The 18,337-nt window shown below is 55.0% G+C and overlaps 1 protein-coding gene across 2 annotated transcripts in view; it reads right to left on the reverse strand.

Annotated features, from left to right (window-relative positions):
• SRC (SRC proto-oncogene, non-receptor tyrosine kinase) overlaps positions 1-3,832 on the reverse strand; it is a 56,078-nt gene extending 52,246 nt beyond the window's left edge. For both annotated transcript variants that reach the window (XM_059898797.1, XM_059898796.1), the window contains exon 1: positions 3,502-3,832. The gene's annotated coding sequence lies outside the window, so the exon portion shown is untranslated. The remainder of the gene's footprint in view (positions 1-3,501) is intronic.
• Positions 3,833-18,337: the final 14,505 nt, after the last annotated feature.

An 18,337-nucleotide genomic window follows, 5' to 3' on the forward strand; every position in this document is an offset into this window, starting at 1 on the left:
GGGTGGCCTTGGCCGCCAGCATCCTTTCCTAGACAAGCACCTTCAGAATCAGTGGGAATCATCCACTCAAAACCTTCACCGGACAGCTGGGGAGGCCAGACCTATTGGACCAACTGACCCGCCCAGTGTCACACCATACAAGGCAGGTCCCATTTCCTGAGCACCTGCTGGCTCCAGGCACTGGGCATATGGCCCTCCTTTAACCCTCACCTGATAGGAAGATATTTACTGTTCCCATTTTCAAGACAAGGAAGCTAAGTCTCAGAAAGATAGAATGAATGACCCAAAGACACACAGCAGGCAGACACGGTCAAAACTTAAACGCAAGCCTGTCTGAGTCCTGAGCCCTTACCCTACCTTTGTCTCCATCTCCCCAGCCAACCCCTCCCTGCTCCCCACCTCACTCCCAGCCTCCAGCCACCCTGCGTGGCACTGCCCCAACCCCTGGCTCTCACCCTCTCCTGCCTTCCTGCTACCGAACTCCTACTCTACTTTCAAAGCCCAGCCTCAAATGCCTCCTCCTCTTGATATCTGATCTAGGCCCTCACAGAATATCTGGAGTCCAGCCCACAGATCTTTTTCTACCAGGTGTCTTGGTCACCTCTGCACCCCTGGTCTCCAACATGGGGCTGTTAAAACCGGGGACACCAATCAGCCCGCTGTGTGAAGATGAAGGCCAAGCTCCTCCTCAAGGCCCATATGGCCCCACATGGCCCCGTTCTGCTGACAACACCCCCTCATTCACCTCTCACCCACTCCCCTTAATTTTCTACGCTCCAGACTCACAGGCTTTCTCATTGTTTCTCCATAAGAGCACACGCTCCCCCACCTCAGGACATTTGCATGTGGAGTTCCCTCTGCCTGCTAAGCCCTACCCCTAGCTCCATGCCTGGCCAACTCCTCCACGCTTCCTTCGAGATTCCTCTGCACCCCACGCCTCTCCCTCTGAGCCCTTATCACATCTGTGATTATATATTAATTTATTTGGCAACCTGTTTGCTACTTGGCTCACCCTCTAGACTTAAATTTCTGGGCAGCCAGGAACCTGTTCACAATTCCCCAGCAAGGACCCACCCAGGCTGACCACTCCCCACAACCCCAGGGGCCCTGGGACGTGTCTGAGCTGAAGGGAAGAACGAGCACTCTGCCCCTTCTTCGCTGAGGGAACCGCTGTTCCCTCCTGTCACCACCTCCTGGAAGCCTCCTGAGGCCTCCTACCGCTCCCACTGCTAACCCGTCACCACACTGCTCAGCCCAAGTTCAAAGCTCCTAGAACATTGTAGGCGCTCAGTACAGGGCCATGGATGCTTGTATCTCGGCAGGTTTGGGGAAACGAGGTTGAGGACCAGGGGATGGGCGGTCTGTCAACAGGCCACTGAGCCATCTCCTCCCTGGCTCCTGGGGCTTGGGGGAGCTAGACAAGCCCCCCTCCCCACCCCACCAACCCCCGGTCACAATCATGGAAGAAGCCAAAGCAGGAACTAGCTATGAGCTGGGGATACTTCATGCTCTGGGAAGGAGCTAGGGGAGAAGAGGAGAGAGCTGGGGGGCCTTCCTGGGAGAGGTGGGCCTTAAGCTAAGCCTTAAAGAGCAAGAGCAGACCAGCAGCTCTTAGAGGAAAGGGCACTCCCAGCGGGGACACCTTCAGGAGCAAAGGCCCAGGGGCCACACAGGAGGGCCTAGGCAGGCAGTCAGCTGAAAGAGGTGACACACTGTAAATCATTTCCCTGGGTGGAAAGACCACATCACCACATCACCAAAAGGGCCTCGTGGCTTCCACCCAATCACTCACTCATCAGTAGAGTCTTTTCCAACACTGTCTCGTGCCTGGTCCCATACTGGGAAACCCCAGTTCCCCCATCACTGGAAGGGTGCAAGGGCAGCCAGACCAGGGACTCTGAGGTCTAGGCTCTCATTGCAGCTTCAAACTGTGTGGCTTGGTCAAGTCACTTCCCCTCTCTGAGCCTCAGTTTCTTCACCAGCAAAATGGAGACACACAAGAGTCCCTACCTCATAGGAGGTGCTCAGTAGATGTTAGCAGCTATCATTATCATGGGCCCATTTTATACTTAACAAAAATGAGGCCAGAGGGAGTAGTGAGTTGTCTCAGGTCACACAGCTGCTGGGTGGCAAGACTGTGCTGGGGCTGTTTCTTTCTCAAGGGGTTAGGAGGTGGCTTTTGGGGCACCAATCCACCCCACTAGGACCAGCCACCTCACCTCCCACCCATCTTTTTTAGGCAATTCATCCAGTGAAGTGCTCATTTATTGAACACCTACCACATGCTAAGCCCCTCCCTGCAGAAGTGCCTACAGTCTTCCCCTGAGGATCCCCACTGCACACATGTGGACTCAGAGGGGTGGTCCCTTGGCCCAGGTCACCCAGTGAGACGAGAAGCCTAGGTCTTGTCTCCCCAGCCAGGAGGCCAAGATGAGGGTCAGCAACAGGACCAGCCTGGCCCATTCTTGAAATCGTCTGGTCTCAGCTGCACTATGGCTGGGCCTGGACTCACCCCAGGTGACCCAGAGAGCACTGTCCCAATTGGACAGAGTCCCTGAAGCCCGGGAAGCTTCACCCAGGGCCACGCAAGGGCTCCGTCCACGCTCAAGTCTGCCTGAAGGCCCCAGAGGCTGAACTGCTACCCCACAGGTGAAACCCTTCTGTCAGCCCATCCTTCCACCAGCCCAGTAAGCCCAGCCAGGCCCACAGCGGGGCCTGATGAGGACCCCTAGCTCAGAGAGGGCAGGCAGTTCTTTGAGGACACACAGCAGGGCAAGTAAGTGGTGGCCCCTGTCGGGACTCAAACCCACCACCAACCCCAGCCCAGGCGGACAAATGGACCCAGCCTGGTGGCGAAATCCCAAAACTTTTGCCAACTTCTGAGCAGACAGGCGGCTGGGCCTGTCCAGAGGCGAGGCTGGGGGCTGTGGGCAGCAGGGACCAAGCACAGTTTGGCCAGTCCCTTCCAGGCCGGCAGCACCAGGCCCTACCCGAGGCCCCACGAGGACAGGGAGATCCTGGTGCCCCGGCCCGGCACCCCCAACCCGGCGCCCCCAGGCCCACCCTGCCCGCGCCCTCTCCACCTCCCATCCAGGGCTGGGGGCGCCAGGCCGGGCAGCCGCGGCCAGAGGCGGCGCCGACTGGCTCAGATTTCAGATTTGGCCTAGACCTGGCCCGGGGGCTCAGGCCCGGCTCGCTGCTTGCTCTCAGGGGGCCCGTAGAGGGACGGTGAGCCGGAGGGGGTCCCCGCGCAGACTGGACCCCTAAGCCCCCCCACCCAGCCCCCTCCCCCCGCGGCATCACAACAAAAGGCCGCGCCAGACAAGTCCCGGTGCGCCCGCCCTGCGCTCCGGGATCGCTGCTCGGCCCGGGGGTGTGGGGGTTGGAGGGGGGCCCAGGAGCCCCCGCGGCCTGGCGATCCGACGCCAGGGTGGTCCCCGGGCGGGGGCTCCCTCACGCGGGCCGGGACTGGGGGCCGGCGGAGGGCCGGGGGGCGCTCACCTGGGCCGGCGGGCAGGCGGACGCACCGGCAGACAGACGCACCGGAGGACCGACCGCCGGATTGCCAGGGCTTCGGGCACACGGCGGCCTGGCCGCTCCGGCTCCCAGGCCGGAATGGATTCCGGGCCGGGAGAGACAGATCGAGAGAGAAAGGGAGGAGGAGGAGGAGGCGGCGGCGGCCTGGGGAGGGGAAGAGGAGGGAGGGAGCGCGCGAGCAGGGAGGAGGGGCCCGGCAAGCCGCCGGGAGGAGGAGGAAGGAGGAAGCGCGCCGGGACAGTTCCCCGCCGGTGACCTGGTAGAGACCCGTGCGCGGCCTCCCCACGCCAAGGGTCCCGGCGGGCCGGGGAATGGGGGGCGGAGGCACCGGGCACAGAAACCCCGCCCCCACCCCGCCCTGAGAGCGCTCCCTACCCTTGGGGCACCCATCAGCCCTCAAGCCAAAATGCCCTCCCTAACTCCCCCACAGCCCACCCACCCTATTTACCCCAAATCTACCTCTCCCAAAATTATTAGTAATAATCAACAGCAGCACTGATGGAGCGCTCACTTCTTGCCAGGGGCCAGGCTAAGCGGTTCAGGTCAATTTTAGGATCTATTCCTACCAACCAACTGGGCTGGGCGGGCCATCGATTATCCCCATTTTACAGATGAAGAAACTGAGGCACAGAGAAGGGAGTCACCTGACAAGAACCAGGCCTTGGACCCTGGCCTTGACCTGAGTTTCCCAAAGTGGGGACTGAAGCAGGAAGGACGGCGTGGTAAGGAGCAACATTTATCTAAATAGATATGCATTCATTTTAATGTGCATCAGAAAAAAGAAAAGTAACTAAGGCAGCCCATCCGAAGTCAGCAAGTTCCAGATACTCCTGCTTAGGAGGGGGCTGAAGCAGGTATTTAGTGGAAATTACACTTCCAAGTAGATAAAGAGACTGAGTACATCTGGACACAGGAGGCAGGGAGTGCAGCAGAGAAAGGAGGGGACATTGAGGAAATGCTGGTTTAGCCACAAAACCTCCAGGCACCACTATCTGACCCCTCCCCCCACTCCCACCATCTCCCGACCCAGGCTTCAGGACTGCCCTATTGGGGGTGGGTGCCCCACCCTTGGCTCTTCACATGTCCTCCTGGAATTACTGCACAGGGGAAGGTGAGCCTGAATCCAGCTTTAAATGCCACCATCTGCCTCTACTTTCCTTCTCTGAAAGTTCTTCCATTTCACAGATGGGAAAGTAAGGCCCAGCCGGGCCAAATGGTACCAGCCTGGGCTTCTCCGGAAAGGAGCTGGGAGGGGAACCCTAGAGTATGGGAGGCAAAGACCTCAGGGTACAATATAGTATCCAGGAGACCAGGAATGAGCAAGGCCTTAAGCCAGACTGATCTGAGTTCAAATCTAGACTAGTTGCCTACCCACTGTAACCTGTACAAGTCCATCAACTTCCCCAGCCCAGGTCCCCTCACCTATGATACAGGAGTGAACATGGCCACAGAGGGCTCCTGGGAAAGTTAAAACTGACAAGGGTGAGGGTGACTGAGGTTGTGCTCAACGAAGCGTAGCTCTTATGGTTGGTAAACTGAGGCCAGAGGGGGAAAGGGCTGCTTGAAGCCCCACAGCAAGTCAGCAGCAGAGCCAGCACCAGAAGCCAGCCTGGGCTGGTGAAATGGCTGCACATATTTGCAAGGCTGGCTTAAAGATTAACTGCAGCTTCCCCTAGCTGGAGGAGCAGGTTTCTCAGCCCTCATTCACTCCTCAGACAGGCCTGAAGGCCTTTATTGGAGGCCTGGGCTAGGGGTGGGATGTTCATCCAGTGGTGTGCTGGAGCTGGCTCTTCCGACAGATTGTGTTCATCTCTTCCCAACTCCAAGTTCAATGATGTCATGTTGGTACCTTGACATCAGCCATGGTGGAAGTATTAACACCTTGGAAATCAGCAAACACTACAAATCAAGGCTTTTTTCCTTCCAGAAAGCTAGTTGTTAAATATTTACTGGCATATCACTAGATTCATCCCCAGGAGTTCAACTAAAAGTTCTGAGCTTCTTCTAGAGCTGGGATGACAGAGGGCTTAAAAGCACAGACTTGGGACCTACAGACCTGGGTTCAAGTCCCATCTCTGCCCCTTTGTGGATATGTGACCTTGAGTAGGCCATTTCTCTGAGCCTCACTATGCCAACCTGCAAAATGGGCTAAAGACAGTGCTCCTCTCAGAAGGCTCACGTGAGGATGAAATGAAGCAATGTACGCCCAGTACGTCTGAGCCTTTTTCATACCCTACCCGCTCTCTTGGAGGAGTGGGGGCAGCTGGGACACATCTTGGCTCTATGAGCACAGATGCAGCCTTCCACCTGGAGCCGCCACTGGCTCGGCTCAGCGGCTGAGGTTCTCAGGAGGTCGTTCAGGAGGATGTGGCCAGCACAGTGGTTTCATGATTGAGCATTGGAAGAGTTCGTTATTTTCAACCACCCCTCTGGGCCTTCACTCAGGCTGTAAACCCCTACCAGGAATGCTTACCCCACATCTCTAGCTGCCCAGCCCTCCCTGTCCATCAGGGACCTAAGTAAGTGCCACCTCCTCCAGGACATGCTTCCTGACAAACCTCTGATGGAGACACACCCCAAGAAATTCAGGGTGCATCTGTCCCCACCCAGAGGGCAGGGACTATGGCCTGGCCCGTGCCTGGCACAGGGCAGGCACTGCCCAGTTGGCCAGAGAGAGCACTTGGCCTAGGGATCCACATACAAGAGTTCCAACTCTTCCATTCATCGACTCTGTGACCCCACCCTCTCTGAGCCTCAGTTTACTCATCAGTAAAGTGGGAGCAACGATCCTACCACCTTCCAGGATTATGCAGATGCAAGAGTTGACAGTCTGGCCTGGTGGATCAGTAAGTGACTCTTGGTGCATTATTTTGCTTAAAAGATAGTTAGTAAAACAGAAACTCATTGCTTAATACCTGTAAATCATTCATCATCATTAATGGACAGCAAGCACTTATTGACCACCGATGGTATACACAGTTTGAGCCGGGTCTGGAACGCCAGGAGGGATAATTTCCCAACCCAAAACACCCAGCAGATGACAGATGTTATTGATGTCAACATTGTGGAGACGGTGAGCACCAGCTGTATACAGTTCTCTGTCTCTGGAAACCTCCTCTCCCCTCCTTCCCCCCACCTGGGTCAAAGCCACAACTGAGGGCAGGATGGAGCATGGGGGTTGAGGCCTGGCCCACCACAACTGGCAGCAAACCTGTGGCGAGAGCTTTCCCATGCCACGGGATCAGGGGCACCGCCTGCGCCTCACCCAAGGCCCTGGTGGCTCTGGCTCCCACCCACCCTGAGCCTAGCTCATCCTTGGAAAGCAACTGGAAAGCTGACCCATCACAGGCACTCGGTGGGAAATTCCAGACCAGCCCTGTCATTCCCCAGATGGTTTGCTGTGAGTTGTCTATTTGAAGAACTGGGCTCAGGGCTACAGGATAAGGTGGAAAAGTGGGCAGGCTCTGGCTTGAGGCTGTGGAAAGGGCTTGGCACCTCTCATGGCACTGCACTTTACAGTTTACACAGAGATGCCCAGTGCCTCAGTGCGTCAGTGCATCAGCCTGATCTGGCCCTTGCCAACTGCTCAGGCTTCGCTTGCGAGCCCTGGTCCCCTTCCCTCCTAGTCAAGCCTGCTTCCCTGCTGTCACTCCATCACAGAAGCTTATTCCGCCCTGAGGCCTCTGCACTGGTCCCCCTGCCTGGAATGCTCTCCACCCAGCAGCCCCTGGCTAAGCCTTACTCTTCCTTCCTCTGGTCAGTCAATATTTACTGAGCATCTACTATGTGCTAGGGTCTGTGCTATATGCTAGGGATACAGCAGTGAACAAACCAGATCTGGTGTCTGCCTTGGAGTTGCTCACAGCCTGGAGGAGCAGGGAAGAGTGACAGTGTGCTAGGCACAAGCATCAGGGGCTGGTGGGGCCCTGAGGAAGGGGTTCTAACTCAGCACGTGTGTTGGCGTAGGGGGGCTGGTGAAAGAAGGAGGTCATCTATGGAGAGTATAGAAGCCGGAGGAAGCAGTTACAGGTGAAAATGGGACAAAAGAGAAGGTGTTCTGGGTGGGGGAACAGCATGAGCAAAGACACAGAGGCCAAAAACACTGCTGTGTTTGGAACCACGACCAGGAAGTACTAACTGGGCACAACGTGATGGGTGGGCTGGGGTGAGGGAAGGGAGGCGGGAAGGGAGGCTGGGGGGAGCTCTGAAGATCCTTGAATGCCAGGCTTGGCTTCTGTCCTGGAGGCAGTGGGGAGCCATGGAGGGTTGAGAACAGAGAAGGGCCTGGGGAGAGGTGCTGTCACTGAGTTGGGGGCAGATTGAGGGGCAGGGAGGGGCAGTCTGGAGGCCTCTGGCTGATGGCAACCACAGCTGAGGACCAGCAGAGGTGAAGCCCCCGGCTTACATCGGTGTGTGTGCATGGGCACCTACCTATGATCCAAGGAGCGAGGCCAAACTGGCCCGAAGGCCTAAGACACAGGACACTAGGGAAGCATGCCCAGCCCCATGAGAGTCGAAAGGAGCTGGGAGCAAATGAGCATGTGCTTCCTCAGAGGCCGGCCTCTGGCAGGGGTGCTCAGCCGCCAGCAGTTTCCTCCAGCATCCTTCCACCTCCAGGGAAAGGATGGAGACAGTGGGCACCTGAGCAGGTGGAGCCCAAGTGATGACAAACAAATGACTGTGTTGACCTCTGAGTGCCGCCACACACACTCACCTTCTGGGGCTGTACGGCCAATTTACAGATGGGAAACGTGCTGTTCAAACATTTTTCTCAGCTGGGAGTCTGGAGACAAAACAGGGGTGTGTCACAGGAGGAAAAGCCCTGTCCACGTGAAAATGGGGGAGACACCTGGCTGCTCCCCCAAGAAGCTCAGCCATTCATCACATCACTCCCCTCAGGCCACAGTAGAGGCCCAGAGAGGGACCGACACTCTCCCAAGGTCACACAGAGAGTCACTGGCAAGCAGAGCCAGCCCCCCTCCAGCCCAGGCCTCCTTCCGCCATATCTCAGAATGTTTGTGAGAAAGGATAAAAGGAGCCAGAGCCCTTGATCTGCCAGGCCTGGCAGGAGGGCAGAGGGCAGGGCGGAAATCTGCAGCCAGAGCTGTGACCCTACAGATCAGAGGGGGTTAGAAACCTGCTGAGCAGAGAGGAGACAAGTCTGCAACAGGAGGTCTTCAAAGCATGCTTGTAAAAATAATCATCGTCGCAACAGCCCACAGTCACCGTGTGCGGAGCTTCCTGGGCAGGGCCCTGTTCTGGGGTCCATGTGTAGCAAGGTGTTTGTTCTTCACAGCACTGCAATGTAGGAGCTACTGTTATCCCCATTGTACAGATGGAGAAAACTGAGGCTCAGCAAGACTATGTGCCACGGCAAGGGAGGGCAGGACCTCAATTTCAAGCCTTCCTGAGTCTGGAGCTCAGGCTCTGCAGTCCTGTCCTGCCCAGACCTTGGACGTCTTTCACATCCAACAGGGAGAGGCAAGACCCCCAGAGTCTGACCCAACCTCTGATCCCTCCCGCCCTGAGCCTCTGCTTCCACCTCATGGAATGTCTCTATCTCCCACATTTCCCAGGCCTGTTGGGAAGATGGAATGTAGCAATGTTTTGTGGGAGTGCTTGAAAAGTAGATACTAAAGAAGAAAAAATGCTAATACTATACTCCACTCTCAAGGAGGGATGCATAACTCCTGGCTCCTTGGGTGTGGGCTGCTCACAGCGACTTTCTTCCTTCCCAAGAGGACAGCATGGGTGGGTGGAGGGGTAACTTTACCTTGGAGAGACCTGACAAACACTGCCTCCACCAGGTGGTCAAGGTCGACATCAACAGGGATAAGTCACTGTGATAATATGTACCCTTGATATGATGTGGTGAGCATAACACTTCACCTCTGTTGTTTTCCTCCCCAGAACCCATAATCCCAGTGTAATCACGAGAAAAACATCAGACACATTCCAGTAGAAAGATACTCTACAGAATAGCTGACCAGTTCTCCTCAAAACTGTCAAGGTCATCGAAAACAAGGAAAGTCTGAGAAATCGTCATAACCAAGAGAAGCCTAAGGGTACACGATGATTAAATGTAATGTGGCATCCTGGGTGGGATCCTGGAACAGAAGAAAGACATTAGGGGAAAACTAAGGAACTCTGAATAAAGTATGGACATTAGTTAATAATAATACATCGATAGTTAGTAATAATACAGTCTTACATATTGATGTAAGATGTTAGTTATAGGGGAAATTGGTTGGGGGGTATATGCCATATCATGTTCTAGAGCAAAGGACAGAATTTTAGGACAGACAGGAAGCCAACAGAACTGTTGCTAAACATTTCCTTTTTCTAAAAATTAATGAATTGATTTATTTTATTTTATTTTTGGCTGCGTTGGGTCTTAGTTGCAGCACGCGGGATCTTTTGTTGTGGTGTGTGGGCTTCTCTCTAGTTGTGGTGCTCAGGATTCTCTCTACTTGTGGCATGCGGATTTTTTCTTCTCTAGTTGTGGCATGAGCGATCCAGAGTGAATGGGCTCTATAGTTTGCAGCACGCTGGCTCTCTATTTGAGGTGCGAGGGCTCAGTAGTTGTGGCGCGTGGGCTTAGTTGCCCCACGGCATGTGGGATCTTAGTTCCCCGACCAGGGATTGAACCCGCGTCCCCTGCATTGGAAAGCTGATTCTTAACCACTGGGCCACCAGGAAACTCCCTAAACATTTCCTTTTAAAGCTTGGGAAACTGAGGACTGGGGAATGAAGAGATTCGCCCAAGGTCATATGCAAGTTTATGACAGCCTGAACTAGGATCAAGGGTTCTCAGTGTCACAAGTATTTATCAAATGCCTGCTGTATACAAGACACCAGTCTAGGTCCTCCTCATGATGAAGGCAGGTTGAGAGGTTCAAAGATTTGTCCATGGGTCAGTACCTCCCCTGAGCCAGGTGTCCAGGGACACAGACCCTGCCCATTGGGGGCTCTCAAACCAGAAGGGGAAACAGATGCTGAAACACCCTGAGCAGGAGAGCCAGAGAGCCATGAACTTCCATGTCCAGAAGATTCAGCCCCACCATCTGCAGCCCATGTGATCCTGCTAAGCCTCACTGTGCCGCTGGATGAAAAGGAGCTGGTGATGGAACCTTCTCTCAGTGATGCTGAGAGAATCCAATAAGGCGTCAGGGCTGTGAGGCACCCAGCACAGCGCCTTGGGCACCGGAAGCACTCAATAAACAATGATTCTTTTTTTTATTTTTAAGGGCAGTCTGAGTGCTGGAGAGCTCAGAGAGGGAGTGATTTGTCAATCTGCTTTGGTGGGGATTTCTTGGGGGGCTTCCTAGATGAAGGACATTTGGGTTGGGTCTTGAAGGATGGAAAGGCGTTTGCCAGGCAGAGAGGATGTGGAAGCTGCAGCCCCGGCCTCCAGAGTTCACCAGCTGGTCTGGCAGAGAAGGAGAAGCATCGGGCCGCTCTCCCAGGGCATTCCCACTCCAGGGGACTTCCCCATTTCTTAGCCTTGATGCCTCCTTCCCAGCCTCAGTGGGCTTTGGGGTTCACCATTGCCTGAGTCAAGGACAGAGGCAGCAGGGGATGGGCAAGGGCGGGGGCGGCCACCGGAGCCGAAAAACTCCGGGACTGTCTGGAAATGAAACCCAGCCCTGCCTCCCACTCACCAGCTGAGTGTCGCTTATACAACTTCCTCCTTCTGTTCCTGTTCAGGAATTACCCCGGGCAGGGCTCCGTGCTGGTTGGGGGACTGCCCCAGATGCTGGGCCTGGAGCCTCCTGGGGTCTGCTCTGGTCTCTCAAAGACTCATAGACACTTGGTCTCGTGTCCCATTCCTGCCCTCCAACGTACACTTTCTTCTTCCCCGCTCCATACATCTGCCCTTGTAGTATCGCCCACCATCTCCCCTCAGCTTGTGCAAACCCCGCTTGCCCTCCTCGGCCCATCCGCCACTCCTCCTGGAAACCTTCCGCAGAGACCCCTCTTGGTCCTTGTATCCTCTCTACTCATTCATGCCTCCTGCATGCCAGCCCCTGTGCCAGGTTCGGGGACGGATGTAGCAGTGAGCAAGACTGAAACGGACCCTGTCCTTTGGAGCTGGGGCCTCTACCCTCTATGTCCTGTGCATCCTGCATGCTTTGTCCACCCCCTGGGTGGGGAATCGGAAGTCTGGTGCAGCCTCTACACTGTATGGTCTTGGGCAAGTCCCTTCCCCTCTCTGGCCAGCGTTGTTTCCATAGCTGCTGAGGGAAGAGGTTCAATGTCATGTCCAGGGAGCCTTAAGGGACAGGCAGGAGAGATGGAAAGGATCGCCCCCACCCACGCTGCCAACTCCAATACAAAGCTTCCCTCTAAGTGGAACAGGTAAAAGCATACACAGGACTTCAATTCATCAGAATATCTGGGTGGAAACGAACATGGGGGCCCGGGAGAGGGGACTTACCAGGTGGCCAAACATCATGGTTAAGAGCAACTATAGAGACAGGGCTTTGAATCCTGCCTGGATAGCTCTGTGGCCTTTGGCAAGGCACTTGACCCCTCTCACCCTCACTGGTCTATTTGTAAACTGGGGATAACTGTACACATCTCCTTTGGTTGTTCAGTGATTAGCGTGACACACACATGCTAGACGCTCAGTAAATGGATATTGTTGTTGTTGTTATTATTATTATTATTTCTGGTGTAGCCAACCTAAGGTTCCATTAGAAAAGCGGAAAACTGTGACAGTCTTAAAATTAACAATGTACATCTATATGTTTTGCCCTGGAAAGAGTTCATACTATACTAGTAAATTTAAATGTTATAGTATTAACAATGTAATCCCATTTCTGTTTTTAAAAAAATGTGGGAGTAGGGAAAACAAAAGGAATAAACACTACCATGTTTCTAGCAGTTGTCACGGGGATGGGGGGAGGGGGAGACCCACAGATGAGCTTAATAGTTTTTTCTTTTGTGCTTGTCTTTATTTTTTAAGTTTTTGAAAATAAGGTCATGATACAGGGGCAATAGAAAGGGATAGAGATTATTTGTGACTCTGATCTGCTCCCTAACTGCTCTGGAGGCCCAATGCAAGGCCTGGTCATAGACTCCACAGCTCAGGGCTCCTGGGGGGCCAAAGTCCACAAGGGTGAGCTGGCCATGCACTTGGCCACCAACTCTCACCCCACCCCCTGCCCCAGGTGCCTCTGCCTGGGATCCTGGCCCTGCCTGATGAGAAAGAGAGAGACTCCCAGGGGAAGTGCCCACTTCTCTTCCATGACATCCTGGGGCTCTGCTCTTCCCCTTTCCCTCAACCTTGGCTCACCCTGTTTACGTCCGCACACTCTTCCAGGATGGGGCAGAGGCAGGTAATGAGGAGGGGGGGGTCCTCTGCCCGGGGCCTGGGTTTGGGGCCAAAGACACAGCCAATAGTAGCCCAGGAGGAGCCCACAGTCTGGTGGCTCCCACTCGACTTTATCTTAGTCGGGTTCTCCCAAAGTAGAGCCTGAGACCAGTACTCATTAGGGTAGTGATCCCAGAAGCTGCAGTGAGGGGTCAGGAAGAGACAGGGAAGGAGAGAGGCCAATAAAGGAGGCTTATCCAGGTCACTGCCAGAGGCAACGGGAGCTCCATTCCTCCAGGACCTCAAATGAGTTTCAACATGCCTCCCACAAATGCCCATCCTACGGGGCCTTTGTCCCCCACTCCTGACCCTCTTTGGCTTCGGGATGCCCGCAGGGCTGTTGACTCCCTCACATTCCATAACCAAGCCTGCTCCCTGCCCCCAGAGAGCCAGAGGGAGACGATCTGAGAAGGGACCACCCACCCAGCCTCACCCCAGTCCCCCTCCCACGGCCTGGCCTCTCTCTAGAGCTCTGGGTCCATCTGTCCGTCATCCTCCAGGCCTTTCCCCAGGACACTCTCCCAACCCCCATTCTGGCATCCTGGATACTCTACTTACCCTAAGCAGAGCACGCCCTCTGTTCCCTGAGGTCGGCCCCCATCCTGGGTCCCCAGCTTAGGAATAGCTCTTCCACCTTCTCAGAAACGCAGCACCCTCAGCCTCCCCAGATACCCACACACCCAAGACCGACTGCCTCTACTACTCCCTCCTTAACCGCCCCCTCCGTGGGTCCCTCCGCCATGCTCAGCTGGGGCCTGGTGCGTCCAGACACCAGCCTGGCCTCCTCCTGATCTCCCGGCCTCTGGTCTCCCCATCCCTGACTCATCCGCTAACACCCTTCATGTTCCTCTTTCCAGGACACAGCTCTGGTCCTTCAGGGGCTCCCCTGTGGCCTCAGGCCAAAGCCCGTAAAGAAGGCCACAGAGGGCGGGACAGCCTCTCCACTGCTGTCTGCATCTTCCCCCAGGGCTGAATTCCTGGTCACTCCCCACCAGCAGCACTGTCTCACCTTTGCTCTTTGCTCCACTTGGGATGTACCTCTCCCCACCTGTCCTCCCTGGTTAATCCTGTACATTCTTTGGCCCCTCCCCTGCCCCTCTCTCCCCCACCCCCCCCCCCCGCCCAGTCTGGGTCAAAGCTTCATGGACCCCCTCTGCACTTCTCATAAGGAATGTCAATTTTACCCATCCATTTCCCCCACCACAGGCCAAGAACTTCAAGGCGGTATAGTTTGGACCTGGGTCATCCTTGTGCCACAGCACTGCCCCCACCAGGGCTTGACGCTGAATAGGCCCCATGCTTGTTGGGACAGGAATCTCAGGCCTGGATTCCCCAGGTCCACTAGAACAGTGCAAGGCCTGTCCCAGCCCCTGCCTGAGGCTAGCACATTCACTCAGTCTTCCAGAACAAGAACTGAGCCAGCCAGCCTGCCCCAGGACACAGCCTGCGTCTGGCCTCACCTTCTCCCCACACCCCTGCTGGCTCAGGGAGGGACTCAGGGGGTTTGGGATCCTAGCAGGAGCCAGGAAGGAAGCCAGCCCCTGTGCTGGTCCAGGCCTCAGCGCCCCCTGGGACCATGGTCCCTGGCTGAGACTTCTCCCATCCAGATGGTTGGATCTGGGGAAGTCACCTCCCCCCAACCCCAATTTGAACCAGGCCTCTTGCTGCCTCTTGCGATTTGTGGTCTATCCTCGACTTCCACCACAGCCACCTCCCAATAATTAAACATATTTAATCATCCAATAGGTAAACGAGCTCCCTGGGCCTTGAGCTAGCTCCCCTGCCATCTTCTCATTCCTGGAGGTTCTGGCATCTGTGTTTCCAAGACCTTGGTGCAGGGCCATTTGACTCAGTTCAACTCAGCAAACACTGTGGAGCACTGTCTGCGGCAGGTGACAGGGCCAGCCTCCCTCCCGCCTGCACCTTGGGCCAGGCCAGGGCGAGGGGTAGGAGTCCATCACCAGCCAGGCCCCTCTACCTGCCAGGCGCAGGAAACTCAAGGCCCAGAGAGGGTGAGAAACTTCCCCAAGGTCACAGAGCCCAGGGGTGGAGACCTGGTTAAGGTCTTGGGAGTTGATGAAATATTTACCATCTTGTGGGTACACACTGGCTGATAAAATACACACAGCTCCCACCTTCGTGAAGTTCACAGGTTGGTGTGAGGGGTGGTGGATAAACCAGAGAACAAACCTGTTGATTCAGAAAGGCAGACAGTGCTACCTGCTAGGATGGGAGGAAGCCCGGGATGTGATGGGGAAGAGTGGGGACCACTGAGGACAGGAGGTCAGGGAGGGCTTCTCGGAGGAGATGAATTTTAGCTGAAGTTTGAAGGATAAAAAGAGTGGCCATACAAGGATCTGGGGGGAAGAGTTTTCAGGCAAAGGCCCTGAGGTGAGAACGGGCTTGTCTGGGTGGAACGGTGGTGTGGTGGGGGCAGTGGCGGGAGAGAATAGTGGGAGGTGAAACTGGAGCCTGGAGCAGGGCCTGGAGCCTCCTGGGCTGTGGTGAGAGCCTTGAACTTTACTTAAATGCACTGGGAAGCCTGTAGATGTTAAGCAAGAGGGGCGACAAGATTTGATGTATGTTTTTGAAATATCCCTCTGGCAGCTGCCTGGAGAGGGATTAAAGGGGGTCAGGTAGAAGCAGGGAGGTCAGCAAGGAGGCTGGGACACCTCCAGGAGGGGGTGAAGGAGGCTTAGCCCGGGCAGGGGAGGTGGCAGGGAGAGCAGGATTCAAGTGCATTTGAAGGAAGCACCCACCATCCTTGCTTGGATCGGGAGCGTAGGCGCACACAGAGGGTGGAATCAAGATTAATTCCCAGGCTTTTGGTTTGAGTGGAGGGAGTTGCGATTTGCTGAGATGGGTAGGAGCCCGCTGAGGGCAAAAAGTCACGAGTTCAGTTTTGGCTGAATTATGTTGGAGAAACCTTTTAGGTATCCATGGTAATGTTGAAAAAATTAATACTTCAGCCAATACTTATTGAACACAGTCTGCATCAGACACATTTAATCCCTTCATCAACCCCTCAGAACAGGTGCCATTATTATGCCCATTTCACTGATGAGGAAACTGAGGCTTGGAGTAGGATGTTGTATATAGGATGAGAAGAAAGCCAGGCAGAGCCCCAAGGAGTGCTCACATCTAAAAGACTGCAGGAGGAGGCCACCGAAGGGAGCCCTGGGCTTCCTGGAAGGGGGTTTTCCTGGGTCAGCCTGATGTCACCAGGGGTCACATAAGAGAAAGCAGGGACAACAAAAAGTCTCCAGGGTATTGAGCCACAGAGCGGCTAGGGCTGCCCCTGGGCAGCACGGTGGCCGAGGAGTCGGGTGGGGGATGGCAGGATCACAAGAGGTCAGGAAGGAATGGGAGGGGAGGAGATGGACAGAGCAAGTGTCCCCACACTTTCCAGCACCTAAGCCTGGCTGGGAAGGACAGAGAGAGACGGGAGCAGCTAACAGGGATCTGAGGGTCCTGGGATGCTGCCCTGGTCATCTGGGTTCAGGGACTCCAGCCATTTGCCAGAGAGATGGAGACCTCAGAATACCTTCCTTTTTGATATCGTCCAGCCAGCGGTGTGCCTCAGTCCTGTGTTAGCACGAAGAGCTCTCTCCCGCCTGCAGCAATTCTCCAGTGGACTGAGGACAGGGCATGGGGTCAGGGGAGGCAAGAGTGACTCACTTTCACCTCTCTCAACCCCGGCCATTCCCACACAAACCGGGACTTGGTCAGAGCCGAGAGGTCTGTAGGGCGTGGTGCCCTGATGCTCCCCGGGGGCTGTGGGCCTGTAGGAGACCAGGAGGGCCAAGGCCTCAAATGCCAGAACAAGAATTCTCTCCTGGCTGCTGGACCAGGTGCCCTCCACGCTCAGAAACTAACATCAACACTTTCCCCACCTCAGAAGTCCAGAGTGGGGTGACCACGACCCTCAGCTGAGTTAGCCATCCCCCGCAAGTGTGCTCTGGGGAGACTTAGGCCCACAGTGGGGAAGGGGCTTGCCTAATGCCTCATTCCGTTGGTCATCTCCTCCTTCATCAGTGCCACCAGATGTTAATCCTCTGGCATTGTCACCTCCCCCTGGAAGACTTCCTTGACTCTCCTCCATCCCCAAAGCCCCTCAGGCATAACATCACCAGGTTTGCCACAGTCTATCGGATTGTCTGTGTGTCCATCTGGCCCCACAGATTGAAGGCAGAGGCCACATCTGATCCATCATGGTGTCCCCAGTGCCCAGCTCAGGGTCTGGACAGAGCGAAGGTGTGGGTGTGTTTGTTGAATGGATCTCATCTGAACTGAACTGAACTGATTGTTGGACAGGGCTTGATCCTTCTCTGGCTCCCGGGCAGAGAACTACATTTCAGGTCAAGCATCTCTACCAAGCGGCTGTGTAGATAGATGCACAGTGCCCCTGAATGATAGGAAACCAAAAGGGACATCAGGCTTCCCGTCCTCATTTTCCAGAGGAGGAAGCTGAAGCTCAGAGCAATGAAGGCACAATCCATGGGCTGGCGATCAGAGCGGATGAATCACACTCAGATGGCCTTGGCCCTGTTCCGCGGCTCCCCTCCCGGAAATGCTAAAGCTTAGGTTTCCTCATCTGCAAAACCAGGCTGGACGCAGCAGTCTCTGAAAGCTCAGCCACGGTCCAGTTCTATGAACTCACAGGCCCCAGGCGCCACGGTGGGGGGAGGAGGGATCACTTAAGAGGCTGTTTATCATCTTGTTGTACCCCCTTGAGCTCTTGGAGCAAAACATTCCCAAGAAGCAGGGTGATTCATTCACGGCACCATTTGCCAGCTCCAGAGAAAAGGCAGACCATGAAATACATTCTGCAACTTTTAAAGAGGAGACAAAGAAATTTCAAGACGAAGTTTCTCTTTAGTGGACAGAAACCAAGCTGGGACATATATATTTTTCCTCCCAGAGATTCAAGTTTTTGGGGGAGCAAACTATCATGGTTTGAGCCAAATTCTCCCAAAATGCAAGGTGGTATCCTTAAATAACACCAAGGACAACGCTGCTTCATAAACAGCGTGATGGACTGAACCTGACAACAGCCGCTCTTAGGGTTGACTGATTGGTTGTGGGTTAAAACCAAATCAGATTGGCTGTTTTTGTTGTTCTTGGTGCTAATCCATTCCAGAACCCTGACTGTCAAGGGGAAGATGAGAAACTCATGCTTGCTGCTCTTAAGTTAAGCAGAGGGGAGCTTGCTGCATGTGTTGGAGAGTTTGGACATCTTGCAACCCAAGAAGACATGGAGGGAGGTAGCAGGTGAGTCTGGTAAGGGGACCTAGGGGGGAGCAAGGTTTAACTGCAGGGAGAGTGAATGGTGAGCTTCCACCACTCACAGAAAACCACGGGAACTACTCCAGCCGTGCAAAGACAGATGGAGAACTCGATCTCCCATTTTGAAGTCACAGGATC

Source organism: Balaenoptera ricei, chromosome 15 (genome assembly GCF_028023285.1).
Source record: "Balaenoptera ricei isolate mBalRic1 chromosome 15, mBalRic1.hap2, whole genome shotgun sequence".
Lineage (NCBI taxonomy): Eukaryota > Metazoa > Chordata > Mammalia > Artiodactyla > Balaenopteridae > Balaenoptera > Balaenoptera ricei.